The 23,568-nt window shown below is 33.9% G+C and overlaps 2 non-coding genes and 1 pseudogene across 2 annotated transcripts; all 3 read left to right on the top strand.

The window, feature by feature from the left end:
• The first annotated feature begins 3,098 nt into the window (after positions 1–3,098).
• Positions 3,099–3,216, top strand: LOC148950443 (U5 spliceosomal RNA; annotated as a pseudogene).
• Positions 3,217–5,322: 2,106 nt separating this feature from the next.
• Positions 5,323–5,513, top strand: LOC148950442 (U2 spliceosomal RNA). Its single transcript, XR_016142024.1, has one exon. It is a non-coding gene; the product is annotated as a U2 spliceosomal RNA (small nuclear RNA).
• A 629-nt stretch (positions 5,514–6,142) lies between these two features.
• Positions 6,143–6,306, top strand: LOC148950441 (U1 spliceosomal RNA). The gene has a single exon (XR_016142033.1). It is a non-coding gene; the product is annotated as a U1 spliceosomal RNA (small nuclear RNA).
• The last annotated feature ends 17,262 nt before the right edge of the window (positions 6,307–23,568 follow it).

The following is a 23,568-nucleotide window of genomic DNA, read 5'->3' as shown; positions in this document are numbered from 1 at the left end:
GATTAAACAAGGGCTTTTTTTGGCATTATTATTGAAAAGGGGCTTGGTTTTTTTTTGGGTATTTTTGTTAAATATATTGAAAAAGAAACGAGCTTTCCCTCCCTTGATTATGAAAAATACTCTTCCCCTCTCCAGGGCCGTGTCCAGAATTTCGCTTTGGAAGAGTGGGAAGGGGGGGGGTATAAATTGGTTAAAAAACGCATCGAAAATTTGTTTAAATGTATTGCGTTACGTTTTAACGTATCAGACAAAATGTCGGGGGGGGGGGGGCAATGCATATTAACAATCCTCTAAAATTTTCGCGAATTTACACCATTTAGCGTCACCATTGGTGTTGTTAGGGAAGAGAGGACATTTTTCTTGTAATATTGGTTCGGCTCATTTTGAATCCAGTTGATGTGTCTATGTTTTGAGCAAGTTTAATAATGTCAAAACATAAATTTCATTATTGTTAAGTAGGATATATCAACGTAAATGGCTTTTACGTTGGAAATTGAACTAAATCAAAATACACTATCTGCATCCAATGTTGTCAAAAGGGTGTATATGTGATATTTACCGAAAAGTTAAGGAAGTTATTTTGAAACTTTCAGGGTATGTGGGGCGTAATAGTTGCATCGCATTTGTCCATACTCAAGGTTGTAAAATAACAAGGACTGGAATCCCATCAGCCCTGTAGAAACCAAAAGATTATGCAGATTTTCATTTGGATATTTCTCCCCCTACCCATCAATCGAAAGCATTATAGTACAACTTTTGTTAAAAAATTGTTGCAAATTTTTGTCAAACATGTAAATAGGAAGCCTAAATTTGAATCCTCATAGAGAGTAACGGAAAAGTCCTAAATTTATCTTTTCTTAGACAATGGAAAAGAATGTGTGAAATAAAAACTGCCGAAAATCGTAATAACAGAAATATTTATTAAATAAACAGCATTATTTAGCAAGTGATGTAACTAAGTATGTAATCCGTTTTTATTTGGATTGTCCCAAATCATTGCTTATAGTAAACAAATTTCGTAGGAGAGTGTTAATCCGTGAAAAACGGTAAGCAAAACTAATCTCCTAAATGTTACAATTCCTTTGGTACATAAAACTTTAAAATCTATAAGTTTAATGTAACTTAGTAATTACCAGAAAATGCAAAACAATATTCAACGTCTCATAGTGCAGTTGGTTATGCGTAAAGGTGGAATCAATGCCGGAGAAATCGTTTGGAGGCTTGAATAATTTTTTATTTTTATTTTTTTCCAACAAATATAAAATCCTTGAACATAAAATTTAATGCTGATTTCACAAATCGATGCAATCTTATTTTTTATGAAAATGTCTTTTTCTACGTTAAGATGTTCGTGGCTTTGCCAACGTGTAACGTTAAAGAAATTTTTAATATAAAAATTCAAAATTAAAATTCGAAGTTAATACAGAACTTTAGAGTATTTTTTGCGGGGATTTTAAACCAAACAAGAGACACTTCATGCTTTCAGTTTTGTCAAAAGGGCGATACGTGGCATTAAAAGCCACGGGATGTATTTCGAAAGATATTAGCTTAATGCTAGATTTTAACTAAATTAAATTACCAGATTGAAAAGTCATCTTGCTCAAATGATAATCGTTCCCTGAACGTAGCCATATTATTATTCGTCGGACTACTTGACCCCCTGGACGAATCTAAATTGGGGTTTTTTGGCAGTGTACTTGTTGGCAGTGGGGGACAGTGTTCACGCGGGTCTCAGCTTACACTATGAACTGTTACTGTCCTCCGGGCCGCTTACAAGTGCCACATACTTATAAGTTGTAAGCAGGATTTTACTAGATCTAGTAAAAAAAAAATCTAGTAAATTTAGAGGATCTAGTAAATTTCCCGAAATCTGGTAAAAACTAGTAAAAAGTCATGATTTATAGTAAACAAAACTTTTTTTTTTATTTTCCATGAATTCAGGGAAAAAAATTATCGTAAACATGACAATCTATAATTTTTGCTTGTCTGTTTTACAATTTACAATTTCGCTTGTCTGTCTCAGAGACAGACAAGCAGTCACCTATTTTCATAAGCAAACCCTTCACTTCTGGCGTTTAAAGGTGGAAAAAATCAGCTTTTTGTGTATCAAATCTTACCAACTAAAAATGAAGCTATAATGAACTTGGATTTGAGATGATTGGGAATTTATTGGAATCAAAACAAAAGCCAACCACCCAAGGTGATTAGGTGAATCTCCTCAGTTTGAAAATTTTTATTGAGGAAAAAGGAGCCTGCTGAGAGAAATTAAAAGTAAGTAGAAATGTAACATAAAGGATTTCTGAAATTGTAGGTTTCCGGAATTTTTAATCATACTAGGAAAACGAAAGAAAAAGGAAAAGAGAAAAAAAAGAAAAAAATATTGTGAAAATCATATTGATTATCCTCCTATAGTATAAATCGTTGCATGATTGTGCCCGTGCGGCGTAGCCGCACGCACAAAATTTTTTTTTGAGCATTTAGTAAAAACAGATGCGATCTAGTAAATTTTTACTCTCCGACTTAGTGAATTCTTCCAGATCAGGGTGGCAACCCTGATTGTTAGCTAAAATCATAAAATCATAGATTGCTGATGCATTTTGTTTTTGAAAATACTCTGTAATTATTAAATGCTGATTTTTAAATTGAACTAGGATTCGAATGAAATTGCTAAAATTTAGATAAAGTCCCAGAGGCTAGTCTTAAAAAGTCAAATGCCCTTGGTCACCCCACATTTCATCAAGTTAATTGCGTTGGCAACATATTAAACTAAATATTCCTTCACTACCGCCAAGGTTCTTGGAATATTTAAATAGGGGGGCCTTTGGCTGCAGCCATTGTGATCCACCACTCAATTACATTACATTTATTTTTGAACCTGATTACTGAATATTTATATTATTATCTGTGGATGTAGTTTTCATACCATGTCATTTAAGTGGCCCATGAATTGCTGCTTATTGCATATGTTTTCTCATCATGTGATTTTTTTGCCTGCATTCACTTGATTGAACAGTGAATTCCTTATAGCTTTTGAACCTTGTTAAAAAACCGATAAGGATTTATTGTTAGATACTCAAGTCGACTCTAGCAAATTTTCATAGCTCTGGCCTCTCCTCTTATAGAGTTAATCTTTCGCCCTTTTACTAAAGATTACCGTGGGGAGGGGCACTTGATGAGTCTTAACAAATTTTTGAATGCCGAAAGGCAACCTAGCTTATGCTCTTGTAGTATGTTCTAACGTTCCAAGATTACTTATCTGACAAGCCTGACTACTTAGCCTTTGACGAGACATAAATGACATGAGAGGTCAGTAGGATTACTACTTGATGAAACGGGCTTGATTAGTGGTCAGACAAGTAACCCTGGAAAATGCAGGATAATTGAAGTCATACATGAACAAAAATTTAATCTTTTCAAAAATGAAAAAAAATGTGGAATTATGGGCAGATAGCAAAAAGGGACAGTAATTTAGAAATGTCGCACACCTTCCAGGGGTTTTTAAATAAGCTATGTTTATAGTATAGTAGACATGATTAGTGTTGTTATTCGCCTAGTTGCATGCAGCTTTTCAGTTGATAAGTTACCGACTAAGCCTTTGTTGTTATCTTTTGCAGATTATATACGGCGAAGCTAATTTTAAGCGAGTAAGGAATGCTCGACGGCACTGTTGGCTCGGTGCAATAACGAGCCAAGTCCTAGATGCTCTTGAGTCCCCATTCTCTTAGGGCCCTCATTCCTCCTTTATCTAGGAAAAGTATTTCCATTCCATAAAGAAAGAAAAACCAAATGAAAATACTGAAAAAACACAACAAAGTGAAACGAAAAAATATAATCAATGCGAGTGGCCGAAGAACAAACCAAAAACTAAAACGCGGAAAGTCAATGTGAATTATTTGCTTGTATCCGTCGATGGCGGTTCAATTTTCTATTTCTTTGCAAATCACGGATATTGTTGAATGACTCACTTTTATTGTTGTTAGGTATTTGGTTTCAATTCTTACAATTTTTTGGCTTTTGTTAATTTTTGTTCATCTTTTAATTTTTTTTTTCTTTGGTTTTTTTCATATTCACATTGACTTTCCGCGTTTTATTTGTTGGTTTGTTCTTCGGCACTCGCATTCATTATATTTTTTCGTATCGCGCTGAAGAAGAGATTTTCAACTTATTTACATTTGGATATTTCTCCCCCTACCCATCAATCGAAAGCATAAAAAATTATTGCAAAATTTTGTCAAGCATTTAAATAGAAGGCTAAAGTTTGAATCCTTAGAGAGAGTAACTGAGAAATCCTAAAATTATCTTATCTTTAACCAATGAAAAAGATTATGGGATATGAAAACTGCCGAAAATGGTTATTATATAAATAACTGAAATATTTATTAAATAAACAGAATTATTTAGAATGTAATGCAACTAATTATGTAATTCATTTTTATTTGTATTGTCCCAAATCATTGCTTATAGTCAACAAATTTCGTAGGAGAGTGGTAAACCGGAAAAAACAGTAAGCAAAACTAATCACCTAAATGTTACAACTCCTTTGGTAAATAAAACATTATAATGTATAAGTTTAGTATAGCTTACTAATTACTAGAAACCGCGAATCCAAATTCTATGTCTCCTAGTGCAGTCGGTTATGCGTAAAGGTGAAATCAATGCCGAAGAAATCGTTTGGAGGCTTGAATAATTTTTATTTTTATTTTTTTCCAACAAATACAAAATCCTTGAACATAAAATTTACTGCTGATGTCACAAATCGATGCAATCTTATTTTTTATGAAAATGTTTTTTCTACGTTAAGATGTTCGTGGCTTTGCCAACGTGTAACGTTAAAGAAATTTTTAATATAAAAATTTAAAATTAAAATTAGAAATTAATACAGAGCTTCAGGGTATTTTTTGCGGGGATTTTAAACTAAACAAGAGACACTTCATGCTTTCAGTTTTGTCAAAAGAGCTTTACCTGAGGAACGGCTAAGGGTACTACGTTGAAATTGTCAGGACATGTTCAATGGGAAATTGAGCTAAATCAAAATATACCATTTTCAAATTATTTAATTTTCTTTTGCGTTTTTTTTATCTTTGTCTGATTTAGGCTTTTTGAATTGCAATTTTTTCCAAGTCTTGATTTGAAAATTTTCGTTTAACATGAAAATTTGTGATAAATTTTGATATTATGGAGAATGTTTATGCTGATTATCAAAATCTAAAGACAAAGTGATAATTTAATTGAAAGTCATTTGTGTATTGCAACCGAAATTAAATTTGTGACAAACTTTCTTACTCGTGTTCTTATATAACATTTGACAATCCTTGTTGAATTATTACTTCTTAACCTTTTACCTAGAATCAAAGTAAAGTATCTGTCCTAGTCAGCAAAATGTTTGACAAGATCTCTCCATGTGGCTCAGAACATTAGACTGATTTTGAAAATTGGAGGGATGTCGGGGCTTGCTCTGCTCCCTTCACGCGTTGGCCCGGTATTGCAGTTCTTCCAGGATCGACGCACCCCTTTCGAGGGGAAATCAAAGTCCATGAACCATAATCAATAACTCATAATGCGTTTCTCAAATTTAATGGAAACCACACCTGTAGTTCCCTGGCCCTTGAATATATTTAAAATAATTTATTTTTTTATTCTAAAACAAAATTTTGTTTAGAATTTACAAAATTCAGTGTTGTAAAAGCCGCTTACAAGTCGCCGTCATTCAATTAAACTACCCAACCAGGATTGTACTTACACATTCTTCGAAAATAGTATGCGACTAGTAAATGCTGTAATTTCAATTGGACCAAGATTCGAACAGAATTGTTGAAGTGATTGTTTTTGTGATAATCAGTAGAACGGCCATTGGGTTCTCAGAAATAAGTTTCGACTTTTCAATCATGTTCACAGCAGAGTTAGAAGTCTTTGATTTTCTTTTCTCAAAAGCATTAACAGACATTCAAATAATTAAAATGTTTACTTATTAACAAAAAATGGGACCTTGCTATTTTCGAAAATAATCCAGAGACTTGATTCATTGATGGGAAAAAGTTTATTAAAGCTTCATCTTACAAATACATCAAAGTTCCTGAGGGGAATTAAAAGCCCTGAGTTGTAGGTCGAAAAAAATTACTATCATGTTAGACTTTAACTAAACAAAACTACCTGATTGAAAAGTCGCCTTCATCAAATTAGAGGCATTTCCAGGGCGAATCCTTTCCATTGCATCTCGGATTGGCTGACCCCTGTGATTACCCCAAATGGGGGTAACTCAACAGCTTAATTTTTGGTAGTAGGGGACTGCGTTCGCGTGGGCCTCTGTCCACATTCTGAAAAGTTACTGTCATTTGGGCCTCTTTTATGTGTCACATATTTATCAATTGTAAGCTAAAATCATACAATCATAGATTCCTGATGCATTTTGTTTTTGAAAATACTCTGTAATTATTAAATACAGCTTTTTAAAATTAACTGGGAATCGAACCAAAGTGCTGAAATTTAGATAAAGTCACAAAGTCAAGTCTTAAAAAGGCAAATGCCCTCAGTCACCACACATTCTATCAAGTCCATTGTGTTGACAACATATCAAACTAAATATTCCTTCAGTACCCCCAAGCTTCTGGGAATATTTAAATAGGGGGCCTTTGGCTACAGCCATTGTGATCCCCCACTCAGTTACATTACAATTATTTATGAGCCTGATTACTGAATATTTATATTATTTTCTGCAGATGTAGTTTCCTTACCATGTCAAATAAGTTGCCCATGAGTTGTTGCTCATTCAATATGTTTTCTCATTATGCGATTTTTTGGCCCCCATTCACCTGATTGAACATTGAATTCCTTATAGCTTTCGAACCTTGTTAAAATTAAATAAAAAAAAACAAGTTTTTTTTAACTGAAAGTAAGGAACGACGTTAAAACTTAAAACGAACATAAATTATTCCGTATATGAAGAGGGCTGTCCCCTCCTCAACGCCTCGCTCTTTACGCTAAATTTTTTCTGTTGTTTAAAAAAATAGAGTTGTGAGAAAGTCAAACTTTAGCGTAATGAGCGAGGCATTGAAGAGGTGACAGCCCCTTTCATATACGGAATAATTTCTGTTTGTTTTAAGTTTTAACGTCGTTCCTTACTTTCAGTTAAAAAAACTTTTTTTTTAATTTAATTTTTTAACTTTTTTGAATTAATGCAGGTTTTGATTTTGGCTCACCGTACATGAATAATTAAAATAAAATTTGCATATTAATTTTTTTTTTATTTGGTTAAATGGCTTTCTCGAAACTTGTTTAATTTTATTTACGAACGTTTTTATTAGTAATATATATACGTAACTTACGAATTAACTTACGTAACGAACTTCTATGTTCATAAATTTTTAACACGTATATTAGGGGGTTCGCCTCCTAGTCAATACCCTGCTCTTTAAGCTAATGTTCGAATTTTTTTCAAATTCTTTAAAAATGACCCCTTAATCACAATCAGTTGAAATTTTTTTTTTTTATTTAATTTCTGATCTTTTTCTTTAACAATGCTTGGAAATCCGGCGCCCCCTTCATAGCAATGTCCCTGCCCCCTTGAAAACTTCCTTCATGGAAAGATCCTCCCATCTACCCCACGACCCAACCCCTTCCCCCCTATACAAAAAAAATTCTCCCTCAACACTACTGGAGACTTCCTAATAACCAATACTTTATATTTTAAAATTGAGTAAAGTCCATAACTTTCAGCCCTCCCCCCGGGGACTTTGGGAGGTTAAGTCATCCTAAAAGACATTTTTATCATATTTTCGACCATGTTGAACAAAATGGCTATCTCAAAATTTTGATCGGGTTACTTTGGGAAAAAATGAGCGTGGGAGGGGGCCTAACTGCCCTCCATTTTTTTTGGTCATTTAAAAAGGGCACTAGAACTTTTAATTTCCGTTCGAATGAGCCCTTTCACGATATTTTAGGACCACTGGGTCGGTACGATCACCCCTGGGGAAAAAAACAAAAAAAAACCGAATAAACACGCATCCTTGATCTTTCTTCTGGCAAAAAATGCAAAATTTTACATTTTTGTGGATAGGAGCTTGAAACCTCTACAGTAGGGTTCTTTGATACCCTGAATATGAATGTGTAATTTTCATTAAGTTTCTATAGTTTTTGGGAGGTCATTCTCCCTTTTTTCGAAAATGAGTCAAATTTTCTCAGGCCCGTAACTTTTGATAGGTAAGATTGAACTTGATGAATATTATATATTTGAATTCAACATTGAAATCTGATTCGTTTGATGTATCTATTGGTATCAAAAACTTGTTTTATAGAGTTTCGGTTACCATTGAGCCGGGTCGCTCCTTACTTAAAGTTCGTTACCACGAACTGTTTGAAACCGATAAGGATTTACTAAAATTTATTTTTATATGATCAAGTGGAGTCTAACAATAATCTTGGACCTGGCCTCTTCTCCCATCGAATTTATATCTCACCTTTTACTAATGATTACAGTGGGGAAGAACACTTGGTGATTCTTAATAAATTTTTGAATACCGAAAGGCAAACTAGCTTATGCTCTTGTAGTATGTTCTAACGTTCCAAGATTACTTATCTGACAAGCCCGATTATTTAACCTTAGCGTTTGACGAGACGTAAATGACATGAGAGGTCAGTAGGACTACTACTTGAGGAAACAGTCTTGATTAGTGGTCAGACAAGTAACTCTGGAAAATGCAGGATAATTGAAGTCATACATGAACAAAAATTCTATATTTTCAAAAATGAAAAACAAATTGTGAAATTATGGGCAGATAGCAAAAAGGGACAGTAATTGGGAAATGTGGCACACCTTCCAGGGGTTTTTAAATAAGCTTTGTTTATAGTACATCTACAAGTAAAATAAATCATGTTATGCAATTCTGAAAAAAAGATAACTTTCACTGCTTTCAAAGTTTGGTAACTACAATTTTTTAGCATATTATGGAGCGATAACTGTTTCTTAACATACACATATATATTTGAAATTCAAATCTGATATATATATATATATATATATATATATATATATATATATATATATATATATATATATATATATATATACACACATATATATGATGTTACATTTCTACTTACTTTTAATTTCTCTCAGCAGGCTCCTTTTTCCTCAATAAAAATTTTCCGACTGAAGAGATTCACCAAATCGCCTTGGGTGGTTTTTGTTTTGGGTGGCTACACTGGCTACTGGCTTTTGTTTTGATTCCTATAGATTCCCAATCATCACAAATCTAAGTGTCATTGCAGCTTCATTTTTAGTTGGTAAAATTTGATACACAGAAAAATGTTTTTGTCGACCTTTAGACACCGGAAGTGAAGTGTCTGTAATTTATGAAAATAGGTGACTGCTTGTCTTTTACAGACAGAAAAGCAAAATTGCAAATTGTAAAACAGACAAGCAAAAATTGTAAGTTGTCATATATTCACGATAATTTTTTCCCTAAATTAATGGAAAATAAAAAAAGTTTTGTTTACTATAAATCATGACTTTTTACTAGATTTCAGGAAATTTACTAGATCCTCTAAATTTACTAGATTTTTTTATTACTAGATCTAGTAAAATCCTACTGACGGTGGCAACCCTGACAAAATACTGAATTGTTCAGTAATTTTGTAAAATGTACCATATTTTGTAGGATTGTATTAAATTGTATCAGTAGACATGAATGTGACAAAATGGAACAACTTACCACGTTCGGCAACACCGGGAATCACTGTCCAGGTCCTCTGAGGTGCTATATCTATTATATTCTGCTAGCGGTGACAACCCTAGATGTACTAATTGAAGCCTCAATATGGAGAGACCGGCGTTAGCTGGATCTCCCTGTTGGGGCTATTCAAAAATTGTAAAACAGAAAATTTATTGAATTTTAACCTTAGAAACTTTAACAGTGTTTATTACAATTTTATAATAAAAGTGTTTCAATCGATACATAGTTTCAAATTACATTTTCACTTGTAAAATTTACAATAAAAACTCATTTTTAGTTTTTCATTTATCTATAAAATGTTTTTTAAAATATATTTAACCAAGATTCAACTTGAGAATATATTTTTAACGCATGAGTCGCATACACTGAAAATATGAACGACAAAATAAGAAATTGCAATAGGGTATTAAGATGCTTCCCCGCTAATTAAAACAAATAGTTAGGTACATAAGCGTCAGGTTTGGGCATTTTATGGTAAAAGCATGAAATTTGGCAAACATGTGCAGAAAAATATGGAGAATCTGACTGGGATCAGAAACACATTTTTTGACGCGATAGTCGCGCCGTTTTGCGATTTTCCGCTTGGGAAAAATATATATATATGTATATTTAATATGCAGAATATATATATATGTATATTTAATATGCAGAATATATATATATATATATATATATATATATATATATATATATATATATATATATATATATATATATATATATATATATATATATATATATATATATATATATATATATATATATATATATATATATATATATATATATATATATATATATATATATATATATATATATATATATATATATATATATATATATATATATATATATATATATATAAATATATATATATATATATATATATATGACTGGGTGCTGGGGGCTTTCGTTTTGATTCAACTAGATTTCCGACCATCCCGAATCCAAAGTGTCATCATCGCTTTATTGTTAGCTTTTCATTTTCAATCGGTAAGACGAAACACAGAGAGATTTTTTTGTCCGACCTTTGGAAGCCGGAAGTACATGAAAGAATTCAAGCAACAATACAAAAATACTGAATTGTACCACATTGTAGCATAATTTTGTAGAAGATTTCATATTGTATTGGATTGTGCTAAATTGTACCAATAGAGGTGATATGTACCAGAATGGGACAATTGTTACATGTTTGGCGTCACTGAGGGCATCTATAGTTGTAGTAGGGTACAATTTTGAATATAGTTAAATATCCTGTAATATATTAGTCGAGTTATTTCAGCACTTCCAATGAAGTTACTTAAGATTATATGTCTTAAAATCTTTTCCCTAGGGAATGCTGATACCTCCTCAAACCATGATGGAGAATAGAAGTAAAAGTCTGAATAATTTTGGCCGACTCATCCTAGGGCTATGAGATTGATTTTGAACCTGAAGAAAGACTTGCTAGATCCTTCGACATTTTTGAACTACAATGAAAATATCAGTATTTTGGTCCGACTTCTCTGGAGCCCTCCAATTACTTTTTATCCTTTAAAAGAGTACTAGAGCTTTAAATATTGAATCAGCCCCCACGCCAAGTTTTTACATTCTCTTGTTTTAATCAAAGGGGCCTGTGGTGAGTCTCTTATCCTTTTGCTGGGCCCCTTCTTTCGACAACGACTATTTTTGTTCTATTTTTTCTTTCACATTGCGGTTCCTTTAGTCTAAAGGCTTAAAGATAAAGGTTCCAAGCCAATCGGAAAAATACATTTTTGGGGGTGGGGGTATGTCTCCCAATTTTTTTTTCCTACGTTAAGTTTCTCTTGCCCCAAGGACTTACTTTGCGCTCGTAGATTATAGATACACCCGTCAATCAAGATTTTTTAAAAACTATTATGACACCATCGCATGTTAGATTGCATTCATTAACGTGAACTGCATTCGTAATATGCCAGAAGAAGAATAAATTGATCATCTAGTTCCCTTTTTTCTATTCTGGTAAGTCTCTAGTCCCTCGCAAAGGAATCAATTTTCGAACAAAAATTATTTTTTATATTTTTTCTACTTAGCTTTACAAAGAAACCTATTTTTAACTTGTAATCAATGTCTCAGCAAAATAAAAGGTTATTACAGGAATTTTTTTTAGCCTTGATAGCTTATGCAACGGCTGTAGGGCATTGATAAGGAATAACAATGAATTTTGGCATAAGCCGTTCAAATACAGGATTGAACTTGTACATAAATGAGATCATACCTCACAGTCTAAATTGGTAGCTTTGAATTCAGGCAACAGTCTATTCTACTCCTGTAATATTGTTTTTTATGTTGCCGAACTGGATCATTCATGGTGATGAGTGGGGAAATTTTGAATCATACTGTCACTTGTAGGTCTTAGCATTAATTGCAGATATTTGAACAGGGTTGCCGCCCCAGCCTGGAAGAATTTACTAAAGTTGAGAGGAAAAATTTACTAAATCGCATCTGTTCTTACTAAATGATAAAAAAAATTTCTTCTATAGGATCGATTTTTACTATAGGAGGATAATCAATAGGATTTACACAATCTTTTTTTCTCTTTTATCTTTCGTTTTCATTGTATGATTGAAAATTCTAGAAACCAATAAGTTCAAAAATCCTTTTTTTTGGATTATTTGGATGTACTACTGGATATGCGTTATATTCCAGATGCGGTTTATCCAAGACGTCAAACAATAGTCTGGAATCTTGGATTCTGGAAATCCTGGTGCTGAAGTCCGGCTTTAAATTTATCAACGGACTTCAGGGTCATAAAATTCCGATATATTGAAAAATTAAAAAACAATCAACGAAGCAAAACAGCTACAACTCATATTCACGAAGCAATTCAGTCAATAGGGTTCTTAGAATCTGAGGTGTGTTTGGCTTTTGAAATTTGTTCCCCAGTTTCTGTTTTTAGGTTTGAAATCTAAACCCTTCAATTCTACATTTTAAGACGAAATTTGCCAGTTTTTAAACACCAATTGGGCTGGTCTTTAAGCAAGGGATAAGCTGCTTACAAAGAAATCTGGAAAATTTTAAATCAATTAATTTAGGATTTTTTTTAACTGATTTTTTCTTAATTCTCTCTCGTTCGTATTCAAGGGAATCAAAAACCAATACAATCTATGTCACTTCAAAAAGGAAATGACGTAATCAGCTAAAGGTTTAGTTGTAAAATTATGTAAAATAAAAAGTGCACATCAAATTGGACTAGTCCTGCCAAGAAAAAGAAAACTTAAATAACATACGATAATTAATTAAAAAAAAAAATCATTGTGTCAATAGTCTTAAGATGTGGTAAATCATACAAATCGGCAAGTAAGAAGAAAAATATTTAGTCACAATTAAAAAAAGTCGCACTTAAAACGCTTTAATCCTCCTCGGCCCCACCCAAATTTAAAGTATAGACTAGTGTCGAATTCTGACTGAACGGATCTACTTGTTTCCATTTCTTGATAGCCCAAGTCAAATTGCTGGGGATCGCACAGTCATGTACTCCGCTTGACAACCAGAGAGCAAGTTGCTTCGTTTTCATCAAGGACGAAACATTTGTGACATTTAGCTTATTCCGGTTTTTATATTTGACGACCGACAAAATCAAGAACTTTAGCTCTATTCCGTCACTTGAATGGGGCAAGCTGCAGAGAGTCAGAAAGAACTTGGGCAATTATGGAAAAAGTTTGTTTCCAGCAGCGTCTTTAAAAAGTGACAAGGCTAACTAACAAACGTAGCAGATGTTATGAGAGTATAGGAAAATTTTCTGAAAACAAATAAAGCCGGCATACCAGTCCTGATTTTAAATAATTTGCCTTTCAAAGCGACTATCAAGAAGAAGCCTAGAGAAAATTAGAGATTTTTAAGCTCTAGGGTTGATGCGAAATTGCAAAAATGAGGGCAATAGTAGCCATAATATCTAACATAATCGAAATCAGATTTTGTAATGAATGGACCCTAATTTTTTCCCCTGAATTCGTGGAAAATAACAAAATTTTTGTTTACTACAAATCATGACTTTTTACTAGATTTCGAAAGTTTTACTAGATCCTCTAAATTTACTAGATTTTTTTTTATTTTACTAGATCTAGTAAAATCCTACTGACGGTGGCAACCCTGGACGTAAATGACATGAGAGGTCAGTAGGATTACTACCTGAGGAAATGGTCTTGATTAGTGGTCAGCCAAGTAACCCTGAAAATGGAGGATAATTGAAGTCATATATGAACAAAAATACAACCTTTTCAAAACTGAAAAACAAATTGTGTAATTATGGGTATAGAGCAAAAACGGACAGTAATTGGGAAATGTGGCACACCTTCCAGGAGTTTCTAAATAAGGTCTGTTTGTAGCGAAGTAGACATGATTAGTGTTGTTATTCGCCTAGTTGCATACAGCTTTTCAGTTGATAAGTTACCGGCTAAGCATTTGTTGTTATCTTTTGCAGATAACATCCGATGAAGCTAATTTTAAGCGGATGAGGGATGCTCGAAGGCACTCTTGGCTCAGTGCAATAACGAGCCAAGTCCTAGGTGCTCTTGAGTCCCCATTCTCTTAGGGCCCTCATTCCTCCTTTGTCTAGGAACAGTATTTCCATTCCATAAAGAAACAATAACGAGCAAAAATGGGTTTTTTAAAGGTAAAATGAAAATACTGAAAAAACGCAAAAAGGTGAAACGAAAAAATAGCGTCACTGAGTGTGGCCGAAGAACAAACAGACAACTAAATAACGAACATTCACTTTTACGTATTCGCTAGTATCAGTCAATGGCAGTTCAACTTTCTATTTCTTTGCCAATCCTAGATATTGGTGAATGTCTCACTTCTATTGTTGTTAGGTATTTGGTTTCAATTCTTACAGTTTTTTGGCTTTTATTGATTTTTGTTCATCTTTTAATTTTGTTTTTTTTTCTTTGTTTTTTTTCACATTAACATTGACTTTCCGCGTTTTATTTGTTGGTTTGTTCTTCGGCACTCGCATTCATTATATTTTTTCGTATCGCGCTGAAGAAGAGAGGCGTTTGTCCCCTCGAAATATTCGCTTTGTTGTGTTTTTTAAGTATTTTCATATTGCCTTTAAAAAACCCATTTGTGCTTGTTTTTGTTTCTTTATGGTATGTCAGGCCGATGTGGTTTAAGAAATTATCCTCTTTCCACTCCAGTTCAGGAGGTTCCTCTAAAATGAGGAGTTTTGAAATCTTATAGAGACAAATCCTTTCATTTGGGGATTCCATGTTCTAGCCTAATACTATCAAAGATTTCAGTCTCTTTGGTTCCTTATATTGTTTTTAGATACAATACTCTGTCTGGCGGGAGAATGCGATTCAAAAGACAAGGCTCTGATTGAAGGGAAAAGAGAATCAAGAGGCAATTCTCCAGGGGAAGGGAGAATGAGAATCAAGAGAAAACGGTCAGTGAGGAAGGAGGTGCCTGGAGCCTAAATGCAAATAAAACAAAAACCGTGTGATTTACCATCTCAGAGTTGTATCTTCGTTGATACATTCGGGGAGTCTGAAGTATGGCATTCTAACAGCTTAACTAATGAGTCCTTGGCCCATATATTATATTATGTCAATGAAGAATTAATTCATGTATTGGACGATAACAGTGCATTCCTGACGATATTTTGAAACAAGGAATTGGCATGGTCAAGGCCGGCCCTGGTTTGTATAGCATGACTTGATGTAGAACTGTCCAAATTTTTACTAAACTCCATATTTCTCCAGAGAAAGTAGACTTTTTGAGGGGCCCATGGGCCTGTACGAGATAGGAAGGAAACTATTCATGTGTTTATTTCTTAAGCCCTTAGATGGTGTAAAAGCGAGCCAAGTTTAAGCTACATTTACTCCTCTTTTGTTTCGTCTTAGAAAGTAACTATTGCTGGATTTTTTTTATCCTTATAGCATAGCTGCGTAATTGGTACTGGTGCATTATGCGGGCACTGCGAAAAAGTCAAGTTTGGTTAATGCTAAAGAAATAAAATAGGATGAATATATATTAGTTTAGAAACAAATTTGGGCTATATATTTGCACATTAGGGAGGCTGGGGGGTAAAGCATACTAAATACGTAACCTAACCTAGGTACCATTCTCCCTCCTAAACCCCAAAGAACAATATCGTTTAAATACTGAGAAACCACGCTTTGCCATCAATTTATCTAGTAAATGTCTGCTAATGAAATGGCAGTTTGACGGGTTTCTTTGATAAAGTATATAGCGATGCCTGCATAATGCATCAGTACCCCATAATTTATTTAGGCTAAAAAGGAAAGGGCAAAGCATAGCTCAATAAATCTGAACAAAACTAGCACAAGTTCATAGATAATATTACTACATAAGACTTTGATCTACTGCACATGAAAAATCAAAAGATACTACCAACCACCTTGGAATGCAATTTCCCTTGTACTACTTTGCTTCTGTTAAGTCTTTCTAGCTCGAGTCCATCTTATAAGACTTTTGCTACTTTTTTTATCGCTTTTCTACGGTTCAAAGCTTAGGGTTCTTTAATAAGTTTATACTCAAATTATACTATAAAACTGGAATTATACTTGAAGGCCCTCTAATCTTCAACACAGTAGTCCGTGCATAAAGTCAGTAGCAAGTTGGAATTTTAGAACTAATCAGGTAAGTTAAAAATAAAATGGATTAATACTACTAAAAATAAAGCAAGTAATCATTTACCTGATTAATTCTTTGTTCCTTCCAATCTTTTTTCAGTATTTTCATTTGGCCTTTAAAAACCCCATTTTTGCTCGTTTTTCTTTCTTTATGTTATGTCAGGCCAATGTGGCTTAAGAAATTATCCTCTTTCCACTCCAGTTTAGGAGGTTCCTCTAAAATGAGGAGTTTTGAGATATTATAGGGGCAAATCCTCTATAAATTCATTCGCGGATTCCATGTTGTAGCCTAATACTGTCAAAGATTTTAGTCTCTTTGGTTCCTTATCTTGTTTCTAAACACAATGCTCTGTCTGCCGGGAGAACGCTGCAGAACCGTCCTAAATTTTACAGAAATTTATTTTTCTCCAGAGGGAGTAGACTTTTTGAGGGGCCCATGGGCCTGTACGAGATTGGAAGGAAATGATGAAGTATTTGCTCGGCTCATTTTGAATCCAGTTTGTGTGTCTATGTTTAGAGCAAATTTAATAACATCACAACATAACTTGCATTATTGTCAAGTAGGATATATCAACGTAAATGGCTTTTACGTTGGAAATTGAACTAAATCAAAATACACTATCTGCATCCAATGTTGTCAAAAGGGTGTATATGTGATGTTTACGGAAAAGTTAAGGAAGTTAAGTTGAAACTTTCAGGGTATGTGGGGGGTAATAGTTGCGTCACATTTGTCTATACTCAAGGTTGTAACATAACAGGGGCTGGAATCCCTTCAACCCTATAGAAACCGAAAGATTATGCAGATTTACAACTTATTTACATTTGGATATTTCTCCCCCTACCCATCAATCGAAAGCATTATAGGACAACTTTGTTAAAAAATTATTGCAAAATTTTGTCAAGCATATAAATAGAAAGCCAAAATTTGAATCCTTATAGAGAGAAACGGAAAATACCTAAAATTATCTTTTCTTAACCAATGGAAAAGAATATGTGAAATAAAAACTGCCAGAAATTGTTATTATATGAATGACAGAAATTTTTATTAAATAAATAGCATTATTTAGCAAGTGATGTAACTAAGTATGTAATCCTTTTTTATTTGGATTGTCCCAAATCATTGCTTATAGTCAACAAATTTCGTAGGATAGTGTTAAACCGTGAAAAACGGTAAGCAAAACTAATCACCTAAATGTTGCAACTCCTTTGGTACATAGAACATTAAAATCTATAATTTTAATGTAGCTTACTAATTACTATAAAACGCGAAACCAAATTCTATGTCTCCTAGTGCAGTTGGTTATGCGTAAAAGTGAAATCAATGCCGAAGAAATCGTTTGGAGGCTTGAATAATTTTTTATTTTTATTTTTTTCCAACAAATATAAAATCCTTGAAAATAAAATCTACTGCTGATGTCACAAATCGATGCAATCTTATTTTCTATGAAAATGTTTTTTTCTACGTTAAGATGTTCGTGGCTTTGCCAACGTGTAACGTTAAAAAAATTTTTAATATAAAAATTTAAAATTAAAATTAGAAGTTAATACAGAACTTTAGAGTATTTTTTGCGGGGATTTTAAAATAAACAAGAGACACTTCATGCTTTCAGTTTTGTCAAAAGGGCGATACCTGACATTCAAAGCAACGGGATTTATGTCGAAAGATATTAGTAAAATATTAGATTTTGACTAAACACACTTAACTGACTGAAAAGCTGTTCTAATCATGTGATTAGCATTATCTGGGCGTAGCCTCCCTATTGTAGCTCGCTGCTGCTGACCCCTATTATTACCTTATATAAGGACATCTTAACATAGTAATTGTCAGTAGTGGGGGACTGCGTTCGAGCGGACCCCTGTCCACATTCTGAAAAGTTACTGTCATTTGAGCCTCTTTTATGTGTCACATATTTATCAATTGTAAGCAGGGTTGCCACCGTCAGTAGGATTTTACTAGATCTAGTAAAAAAAAATCTAGTAATTTTAGAGGATCTAGTAAATTTCCCGAAATCTAGTAAAAACTAGTAAAAAGTCATGATTTATAGTAAACAAAACTTTTTTTTTATTTTCCATGAATTCAGGGAAAAAAATTATCGTAAACATATGACAATTAGTAGTAATCAACCTTATACTTTGCGTGCGCCCCTGTACCGAACAGGTTTCTGGGGGGTACGATCTGGTTTGGTGGGTACAATCTGGTTTGGTGGGTATAATCTGGTTTGGTGGGTATAGTCTGGTTTGGTAGGTACAATCTGGTTAGGTGGGTATAGTCTGGTTTGATGGGTATAGTCTGGTTTTTCAAAGAGAGTGACTATCCCCATGCATATAGGTAATACTTCTACAGGGCATTATGAAAAGTTTCTGGGTCAACTCTAGTTTGAGGGTGGATAAAGTGAAATTATGTCACCATTCTAGTTTTTCTAAACCAGAATTGCCTATAACTTAATATATTCAAATATTTTTGATAACTTGATAGGTGATTTGATTAAAAGGAATTCAAATATTTTGCCTATGAAATAGAAGCTAACTCAATTTGCGAAAAGGTATTCCATTTGCACAACTCTGATCTGATTGAATTGTCGCCCGACAATGAGATGTAATCACTGCTAAGCCTTTTGTTATTACGAGAGGATTACCCAATTTACTTCTCAGTGTTAACTGACAGAGTTCCAAATACGAACATTTTGAAAAGCAGACAAAAAATTGGACACTATAATCAGAATTATTTGATTAACATTTAAAAAGGGGTAATGAGATATGTGATCTGTATAATACACAAGTGACGTTTGATATGTATTGTCATTTTAAAATAGGATCTAACAGTCCCTTTCGGACCCCCTTTTCTTAGGGCAGGGTGGAAAGGGGTCAATTTCGGAGGGGAAACATCTGTATCAAGGGGACGGCTCAGAGAACATTCGTTCTCACATTTCCGAGGGCAGGGGAGAGGGAGAAGGTGATAGTGTTCCGATACAATAATTCAAGCATAATAGAATTGATTCTCCTAGTGGAAACTAGTAAAACCCTTCCCCCTCACCGCGCGAGGATTATTGACTGGCATTGACAATGGATATTAACTCTAAATACAGTGAATTAATGTGATAGTATTCCTATACAAGAATTAAAGTATAATAGAATTTATGCTCCTAGTGGAATCTCTTAAAACCTTCCCCCTTCCCCCTCCCCGTGCTAGGGTTATTGCCTGGCTGTGACAATGGATATTATCTCTAAATACAGAGAATTAAGGTGATAGTATTCCGATACAATAAGTCAAGAATAATAAAATTTATGTTCCTAGTGGAAGCTCGTAAAACCCTTCCCCCTCCGCGTGCTAGGGTTATTGCCTGGCTTTGACAATGTATATTATCTCTAAATACAGAGAATTAAGGTGATAGTATTCCGATACAAGAAGTCAAGTATAATAGAATTTATGCTCCTAGTGGAAACTCGTAAAACCCTTCCCCCTCCACGTGCTAGGGTTATTGCCTGGCTGTGACAATGAATATTATCTCTAAATACAGAGAATTAAGGTGATAGTATTCCGATACAATAAGTCAATTATAATAGAATTTATACTCCTAGTGGAAGCTCGTAAAACCCTTCCCCCTCCCCGCGCTAGGATTATTGCCTAGCTGTGACAATGGATATTATCTCTAAATACAGAGAATTAATGTGATAGTATTCCGATACAATAAGTCGAGTATAAAAGAATTGATGCTCCCAGTGGAAACTCGTAATACCCTTCCCCCTCCACGAGCTAGGGTTATTGCTTGGCTGTGACAATGGATATTACCTCTAAATACAGATAATTAAGGTAATAGTATTCCGATACAATAAGTCAAGTATAATAGAATTGATGCTCCTAGTGGAAACTCGTAAAACCCTTCCCCCTCCTCATGCTAGGGGTATTCCCTGGCTGTGACAATGGATATTACCTCTAAATACAGAGAATTAAGGTGATAGTATTCCGATACAATAAGTCAAGTATAATAGAATTGATGCTCCTAGTGGAAACTCGTAAAACCCTTCCCCCTCCTCCTGCTAGGGTTATTGCCTGGCTGTGACAATGGATATTATCTCTAAATACAGAGAATTAAGGTGATAGTATTCCGATACAATAAGTCAAGTATAATAGAATTGACGCTCCTAGTGGAAACTCGTAAAACCCTTCCCCCTCCCCGTGCTAGGATTATTGCCTGGCTGTGACAATGGATATTATCTCTAAATACAGAGAATTAAGGTGATAGTATTCCGATACAATAGTTCAAGCATAATAGAATTTTTGCTCCTAGTGGAAGCTCGTAGAACCCTTCCCCCTCTCCGCGCTAGGATTATTGCCTAGCTGTGACAGTGGATATTTCCTCTAAATACAGAGAATTAAGGTGATAGTATTCTGATACAATAAGTCAAGTATAATAGAATTTATGCTCCTAGTGGAACCTCGTAAAACCCTTCCCCCTCCCCGCGCGATGATTATTGGCTGGCTGTGACAATGGATATTACCTCTAAATACAGATAATTAAGGTGATAGTATTCCGATACAATAAGTCAAGTATCATAGAATTGATGCTCCTACTGGAAGCTCGTAGAACCCTTCCCCCTCACCGCGCTAGGAATCTTGCCTATCTGTGACAATGGATATTACCTCTAAATACAGAGAATTAAGGTGATAGTATTACGATACAATAAGTCAAGTATAATAGAATTTATGCTCCTAGTGGAAGCTCGTAAAAACCTTCCCCCTCTCCCGCTCTCGGATTATTGCCTAGCTGTGACAATGGATATTAACTCTAAATACAAAGAATTAAGGTGATAATATTCCGATACAATCAGTCAAGTATAATAGAATCAATGCTCATACTGGAAACTCTTAAAACCCTTCCCCTTCCCCGCGCTAGGAGTATTGCCTAGATATGACAAAGGATATTACCTCTAAAAACATGGAATTAAGATGATAGTATTCATATACAATAATTCAAGTATAATAGAATTGATGATCCTAGTGGAAGCTCGTAAAACCCTTCCCCCTCCCCGCGCTAGCATTATTGCCTAGCTATGACAATGGATATTACCTCTAAAAACAGAGAATTAAGGTGTTAGTATTCCGATAAAATAAGTCAAGTATACTAGAATTTATGCTCCTTGTGGAAGCTCGAAAAACCCTTCCCCCTCCCCGCGCTAGGATTATTGCCTTGCTGTGACAATAGATATTATCTCTAAATACAGAGAATTAAGATGATAGTATTCCGATACAATAAGTCAAGTATAATAGAATTTATGCTCCTAGTGGAAACTCGTAAAACCCTTACCCTTCCCCGTGCTAGGATTATTGCCTAGTTGTGACAATTGATATTACCTCTAAATACGGAGAATTAAGGTGTTTATTCTGTGTGATTTTTTCTTTACTTGGTGGCCATTCAAAAAGCGAGGATTTCTGTTAAATAAATAATTCTTATACCTTTTAAAATAGCTTTACGGGGGGTTTGAGAGACTCTGTGTAAATATTTATCGGGGTTTTATTTTTTCTGTTCAATTATTTTCAGTGTAAGCCAATATTATTACCTCATTCTTTTATTCTAACTTAACTTGTAGGAATAGGACTTCTAGAATAAGGATTCATTCCCTCGACTAAATCAGTTTATTCATGTATAATGGTGAACAAAACACTATTAATTCACCGTATTCTTCTTCTTCTTATCTAGCTAAACGTTGCGCTGTGTTTGTCACACCAACTAGTAAATATTTATCGGGATTTATTTTTTCCGTTCAATTATTTCAGTGTAAGCGAATATAGTGCTAGGGGGATTAAAAATGGTAGTTATTTAGTACCCGGTAAACAGGTGACTTGATATGCTTCATTAGAAGTAGGTTATTGCTAATGATACCTCCTCGACAGATATTTATATGGCTCTAACAATTGCACTCTGTGCTTGCCCAGAGACACGATGTGGCTTTCCCACTATTGCTCTATGGCCGGTTATCGATACTACCTAGATGGTTGAATGTATTAAATAAGTATTTTTTACGCAGTGGAACGATAAACACATAACTAATATCTCTAAAAAAGTGAAGATGAAGCATTTTAAGAAAGTGTGTTTACATGATAGTGGTATTGTAGCATTGAATGCTGACAAAGAGAAGTATTTAAAATATGAAACAAGTACAAGTGGTAGTACTATCGGAAACGTATGCTTGCATTGTCATGACAGTAAGGAATTAAATTTCTTTGGAGTACCAAAAAATTCAACTCTTATGATGATAGATATACGAGATTAAGGTTTGCGGAGATGATTTCACTCAAAGAGAATGCCAACATAAAAATCATAGTTGATGAAAAGGAGCATCTTCTTGCTAGTGCTTGGGGTAACATGTTACCCAGTGTTAAACCTATCGTCAACTTTCGGGTATTAGCATTCAAATGAAAGCAAAGCCGAAAATAAAGGCCTACTCTTCTACTAATATCATAAACCATACCCTGTCTACGTGCTGGAACTGTTACCTGTTTAAAAATAGTGTGATAATAGACAGTGAAATTGCTAGAAAAATAAAAAGGGCATTGGCAGAAAATATCACTAAGGAATATAAAGATGAATCGATGAAAAACAAAGTACCAGCAAACGTTACTGCCATTGATCAAACAGTCAATGCATCAAATAAGAGCAAAGACGAAAAGCATATTGACCCTGTCGATGACACACCTATAAAAATTGTGTATGAGTCAAAATGGAATAATGATTATTCTACTGATTACGAACTAAGAGAAGACAATAGCTATAGTATCAAGAGAGAACATGGTGAACCATTTTATGGAACAGATTCAAAATGTCCAAAATTGTTCATTGATATTAATAATGTATAATAATATATATTTTCTGTATTAATATTCTACATGACATAATTTCATTAAAAATATATTATGCCTTACATTGTTATGTGTTCACCATTTTTAGAGTAAGCTAGCATATCGAACGTTTAGAATGTCTAGTAAAACATTGGAGATGTAAGAAAAGGAATTTACATACATTATATATTGGATAGATAAGTTAATATAGAGAAAATCTAAGCATAAGTATGGAAAAATGCTCTATCAATATCTATTGACAGATACTTGGAATAGCATTTACAAAATCAAAGTATCATAAGTAGCAAAATATTTCTTGAAGTTAACTCATGGGATTTCTCGAAATTAAATATCAAAACAAGAGATAGTTTATCCCTTTTATGCGATT

This window comes from Artemia sp. Qi Xiang Cuo, chromosome 7, assembly GCF_049724085.1.
Source record: "Artemia sp. Qi Xiang Cuo chromosome 7, ASM4972408v1, whole genome shotgun sequence".
Lineage (NCBI taxonomy): Eukaryota > Metazoa > Arthropoda > Branchiopoda > Anostraca > Artemiidae > Artemia > Artemia sp. Qi Xiang Cuo.
Note: the sequence above shows the minus strand (reverse complement) of the source record. Positions and strands in the feature narration are given on the sequence as shown.